The following is a 6416-nucleotide window of genomic DNA, read 5'->3' on the forward strand; positions in this document are numbered from 1 at the left end:
TAATAAAAAAAAAGCATTTTACTCTTGGATCCAGTTTACGACCACCCCAAGGCCTGACTCATAGGAAGCAATGGGGGTGCCACTGTAGCAGACACAGTTGTCCAAGATTCCAGGTAACATGAAACTTCTCCTGAAGATATCAGGTGATCCTTTGAACAGGCAGGTCTGGGTGCAGCCTCTGACTCCTGCTGTTTGGGAAGGTTTGTCTTAGGTGTGGCAGAGCAGCTAGCAGAGAAATTAACCCTTCAACACAAGACATCAAGTTTGCTGTTCTCTGGGCAGTGTTATGAACCAACCACATTGAAACCTGTTTAAACATGATAGAGCCTTTCATGCTTTCTGTTGTGTAACTCATGCAGCTTTGCAGAAGTTTATCCTAAAAACCACCAGTCACTAGGTAGAATTAATCTTACAGCATGAGGCTGGAAAGGTCAGTTTGCCAAATGCTGGTAAGCATAGAAGAGATCTGAAAATCAACAAAGCCAACAAAAGCTTCAGGGAAGGGAAAAAAAAACCCAAAACAAAACCAAAAAGACCTTGACTAATAGAAATTTTGACAAATTTGGTAAATGAGAATTTTGTTCCAATCCCACACCGCTGACATTCCACCTCCCTGCTTACTTCAACCCCCCAAAACAACAGCAAGGATGCTATCTGAAGGGTTTGTACCACGAGAGTGCCTAGGGGCAGGGGGCTAGTTAGCTCGTGTCAGAAAGCACTGTGTGCACACTCCCATTTACACAGGGTCTACAAAAAGACAATCACAGATCCAGAAAAGCCATGGGAACATAGCGATATACAGCAAATGGGGGGAAAAGGGGTGAAAACAAGGGTGCAGAGCAATGGTAAGATGATCTGGACTAGTGAGGCAGGCAGCCTGTCGCTTCACCTCAGCAGAGCTCTCATCTTATCTGCGCATTGGTGCCCAGGAGGCTGTATCCTCAGTCCCAGGACTGCAGAGGAACAGTAGTAGTAGGGTCTCACAAAGTCTGGGTCCATCCAGCAGACTGAGTGCTTCAGGTGTGACTTCATCTTCTCCTCTGTATAGACACTGTTTGCCCCAAGGAAAAGCAATTCTATAGCATTAAGTGCAACTATGTGAGATCACAGCGATCTGGCTGGGAAGTATGAGACAGGGGCAACTTTACAAATCTGTGGTGACCCAGCTACCATGGACGTGATTCTTCTGTTGGGCTATGAACACACATTAACTTTAGCAACATTATGGTTTTTGATGGACAGGACAGCTCCTTCCATGTGTGGGTGACCCAGGGCCAAAGAAAAGAAAGTTTGCACCAGTAATGATCTGTAGGACCTGCCATGAGATCTAACGACCGCTACGGACAGGGCCACGCACCAGCCAGGGAAAGGCCTGGAAGGCCAAGTGAGGAAGTTTGTGTTTGATGCAGCAGAAAAGGAGATAAAAGGACAGGTACAAAAACCTCCTGGGGCCTAAACAGAAATTTGAGACTATGAAACTCTATGCTAGGATATATTGTAATGGAGGAAGACGAATTTGTCTTTAACCTCCTAAAGGAGGTACCCTAGCATAAGTTAACCACCTCTATCCAGCAGTTCTGGCAGTCTTGGGTGCTAATGGACAAACCAAAAAGGAGTGATAATATCAGCTTAATAAAGCCTAAAAGACAAAAGATATTTGTGGTGTGTATTTAATGTATAAAAAGGGGGAAAATGGCATTTGTTGGGCCAGTAAGGGGAAGGTAGCAGCTGCTAAGATACTAGAGGACAAGGGCTTGCACGCATTTTTGATTTCTGTGAACAGAAATGAGAGAAGGAAAAGAGCTTAAGGGAAAAAGAGAGTGAGCCTTCAAAGTTATTCTGTGTCCTTAGCTTCCCTGAGATTTTTGTCTTCCTGTATCTGATTTAGATTATAAAATCCCTGGGGCAGCAATAGTCTTTAATTTGAGTCTTCTTCAGGACTGGCCAAATCATTGATGCTTAATGAGCAAATCAAATGTTGATAAATTAATATAAAGGTTGTTTTCCTGCAGTCTGGCACTTAAGAGATGACACCCAGTTAGAACTGAAGTAAAAACATTTGTATTGAACCTGCGCATGGGATCGGTTTTAAGAGAAGAGCATGAAGGTCCTTCCACTGCCTTCAAACGAGGAAGGATTTGGCTCATGTTGCAAATAATTCTTTGAAATTAACAGTGTGCAACTGGATACTGTACACACAGGTACGTTTCTGCATATTGCATATGGTAATTTCCCACCAGACAAACTACCAACCCAGTCAGGCAAGCTGCTGTGTCTTGGTGGACTCCAGGGTTCCACGTGGGTGCAGAAGCCGGCCATGCAAAGCAGCTTGCTGGATTATGGTGTAATTCATTGCTGTGGTGCCACTTATGCACTCTAATGGGCTTTATTCACAGCAGGGATGACTGAGGTGCCGGGAGGCACAAGCCAAGTTGAAAAAGATTTGTCAAGCTTATTTCATGCTTTGTTGTAGCGGCTACATTGTAGACAGATTGTGAAAATTATGTTATTTTTAAGATTTAGATTACAATACTGCCTAGAGACTAATAAAAATTGGGGATTCTGCTGTAATGGTTGGGTCCCAAAATATGTGAGAACATCAACAGTCTGCAATCCAAACCATCTGCAAGCTAAAGAATGGCAAAGATTTATGTACCATTTGGTTTGCCAACTTCAGCAGGCTCTGGAATATTAAGAAGAATATAGAGGCTGATAAACAGACTCATATGCCTTTTGATATGTTTTCTTTCCTATCCTATCCTATTTACAGTAGTAAATGCCATCTTTTCCCTTCTGCTTTAGCCATCAGGAATTTACATTGTTCTTTTTGTTTTGAGTTCTTACAAGAAAGGTAGATTTGGAGGTGGCAGCAGATTTAACTCAGGACAAAGCTAAAAAAATGCTGCCATGGCCATATTCCCCCATCTAACCAAAACAAACAATCTGGAAAAAATTTCCCAGATCCACACATCAAGCAATGGCAAAAAAAAATTCCTTTTGCTGATAAAGTGTCATTCCCAGTAGAGGGTTTTGTCGCTGGAATTATACAAGTAAAACTACTGGTCTTACCTGTGCACTAACGTATCTAAGATTAAGTCTACTCATAGTACAAGACCTCGTGAATGAATTCAGGGATTGATCGCGCAAAAGGGACAGCGTGACAGCAAGTTTTTTGTGGGCCATTTGTCTAAAAATCTGGTAGATGAGACTTCTCTCAGGTGGAGCTGAGGGGGCTGTGCAGAGAAGGGGGGTGTGGAAGGCAGAACAGGGCAGAGAGGAAGAGCCAGCCATGGTGTGAAAAGCCTTGAAACGGTGTAAATGGATTTCAACTTCTAGCTAAGAAAGCAAGCTGAAGAAATGTCTGTCACAGAAAAAAAACTTTCACTTGTCTCCTCCCTCCCCCTGCCCCAAGAAATGAGAATGATATACATAGTTCGACAGAGATAGATATATAGATATATATAGAGACATAAAACTGGGAAGAGTGGTTGAAGGAAAAGTAAGACACACCATATCAAAATGTCATGCAGTTAACGAGAAATGAAGAGTAGAAGAAACAATTAAAAAACACCGTGACACCATATGGAACTTTCCACGTTCAGTTGCATTTAAAAGCTTTATAAAAGAAACTTTAAAAACAACTACATTCTCCTCACCTCAACACAGTATCCTTTGTTGGAAGACAATATCGTTATTTAAAACCCCAGCAATTTTAGGTGTTTGAATCCGCAGATTGTCTAGTAGAGGCATTAGAAACTTATGATCCCAGTGTAGGAGACAGCATGTAGGCTGATTTTGAATTGTCCATGGGCAAGTAGAGGTTCGGCTTGCAACATCGTGGCATTTTAAGAGAGGCATTGGAAAGAGGAAGCGACTCCCAGTCCTGATGGACGTAATAGCCATTTTCCACTCAGAGTAGACAAGGAATCAATGAGGTGCCCCCTTTTTAGTGTCATCTGAAACAATGGAAAACCTCTGCCCGAGGACACAGACACACGGATCTAAACAGCGTAGGTCATCTCTTCCTAGGGGGGGTCCCGAGATCCGATAAACAACAGGGCAGGGGACTGAAAGAAATGAAGCCTTGTAGGTGAGAGAGAAGGGGCAGAAACATGAGAGAGAATGAGAAAGTCATCCAGATATAAACTGAGATGCACCTACTTGCTGTGGCTTTGAGAGATGTGATGGGCTGATTTAATACTTGTATCTATACAGAAGTGGGGAGGCCTTCCTCCCCACTTCCCCCCTCCTCCTCGTTCTTGGCCTCGTAGGCCCACTGTTTACGCTGGTGCTGGTCCTTGTATCTCTCCGAACTGACATTACTCACCAACCCAGCAGAAAACTAACCCAGAAAAGCTTAGATACGCACGGGCCATACCTGTAGCACAGGCACCAAATGGGATTGCTGGTGGAAGGAGGGGAGTACGAAGAGTGAGATAAGGGGGAAGATGAAGGGCAAGAGGAGGAAGAAGATGAGGCAAGAGTTCCCTTTGCAGGAACGGAGCCATCCGATCAGCTCAGCTGCCTGCAAAACCACAGCCTGAAAGCAAGCACTTAGAAGCAAAGCACGGTCTGGAAGTAAGCCAAGAGGTTCTCCTGGTGCTTTATTCTTACTCTGTTCTCTAATAGAAGGAACCCCAAATATCCTAAATTCTCCCTGATCAAAAGGTCAGATGTGATTCAAGAAGCAGACAGAGTACATTTGATCTGGAAAGATAAGGGTGTATGCTGCCTGGGGAAAGAATGAGATATACTTTGACATAGATAATAAAATGCCATGCCTTAGTCTTGACTGCCTTTTGCATACACATCTTTCTGTGCGGAATATCTGAAGATGTCATTAAGGAGAACAAAGCAAAGCAAAACTCTGTACTGCAGCCTTTGCATGCTAAATATTGTCCTGAATGCACAACGCGCCTGCACAGATTCCCATTGAAATGGGAGCAGAGGTGTCACCTGGTCCTTTTCTCAATCTGGGAGTGGGACAATAGTCCCACTTCAAAAAAAAAAAAAAAAAAAAATTAAAAATCCATAGTAGTAGCCTGGGAAACTGTAGCTTATGATAGCCTTATTAAAGTACTGTTTGGTTTTCATGTGGAATGCTCAAATACTTTCTTTATGAAAGTTCCTACTAAAGCAAAACCTCCAGGATCATACCAAATATGGTTGGAAAGTGCCTAGAGAAATCTCTGTATTCTGTCTTCCTTGGCACCCACAACTTTTTATACTTCAGTGAAATACCTGCAAATGATTCAGTTAACCTCTGTTGAATTTTAAGGTAGTTAGACTGAATTCTTGGAATACCTGGGGCAACTTGCAGTTTTGGGTGCAAGCTGTACTTTCAGCTGCTTTATCTTGAGATCACGTAAAATCATCATGGTTTGCTTTGTGGATTTTATATCTTTATCGGAAAAAAAGATCCTTAAATTATCCATAGATCTTTAGGTGAAAATACTTTAGGGTGATAGCATGAACCAGGTAGCTTTTCTGTCAGCCATTTTAGGTCAACAATTGTAGAGGACACTGATGACCGGGCACGTAGGGTAAGGACAATTCAGTGGTGGTGCCATCTAACGCTCTCGGGAGAAAGACCAGATTTTGCCAAAGTCAGCAGCAGAGCACCCGCTGAGCTCAAGGACTGCGTTTCGCTTGCCCGGGTATTTTACTAAGAGCGACAGAAACGTTACTCTGCCCAGCTCTTGCCAGGAAATCAACTCAGCCCAGGTGAGTCACCAAAACGAACTCCTTCCCCGAGCAGACTACAACCATTATCCACAACACGACGGCCTGCATCGCGTGGTTTTACCGAGCAGCACCCCGCTCGGGATGGCGCGTTGGGGTTCCCTTGACTTCTTACACCCGCTGCGTCGCCTCGAAGGGGGAAGGCCGCACCTCTGCTCTCCCCCCACTCGTCCTTCCCGAGGGGATTTAACAACCGACGGACTTCACCTTCGCCCTGCCTGCGAAGCGCTTTGGGGATTTTCCTCCCAACCGTTAACACCCATCAATTCCAATAAAAACCAAACCCGAGGAGCGCAGGGTGAACCAAACCGCTTGTGCCCCCCTCCCAACAACCCGGCGAAGGTGACGGCTGCGACCCCAACAGCAGGGCCCCCAGCACCCTGCCCACGGCCCGCCAGCCCACCGCCGAGCCCCGGGCCGAGATATCCGAGTCTCCGCCAAGAGGGGAGGAAAGCACAGGCACCATCCCGACCCCGCCGTCCCCTTCACCACACCGCACCGGCGGCTGGAGAGACCCCTGCGGCTGGAGAGACCCCGCCGCCCCCTCGTTTACCGCCCGCCCTGTCAGGCACCACCTCCTCCTCCTCCTCCTCCTCCTCCTCGTCTCCCCGCCCCGCCGCAGTCCCCGGCCCGCCTCTCCTCCTCCTCCTCCGCCGCCTGAGGAGGGGACGGGG

Source organism: Accipiter gentilis, chromosome 13 (assembly GCF_929443795.1).
Source record: "Accipiter gentilis chromosome 13, bAccGen1.1, whole genome shotgun sequence".
NCBI classification, from domain to species: Eukaryota; Metazoa; Chordata; class Aves; order Accipitriformes; family Accipitridae; genus Astur; species Astur gentilis.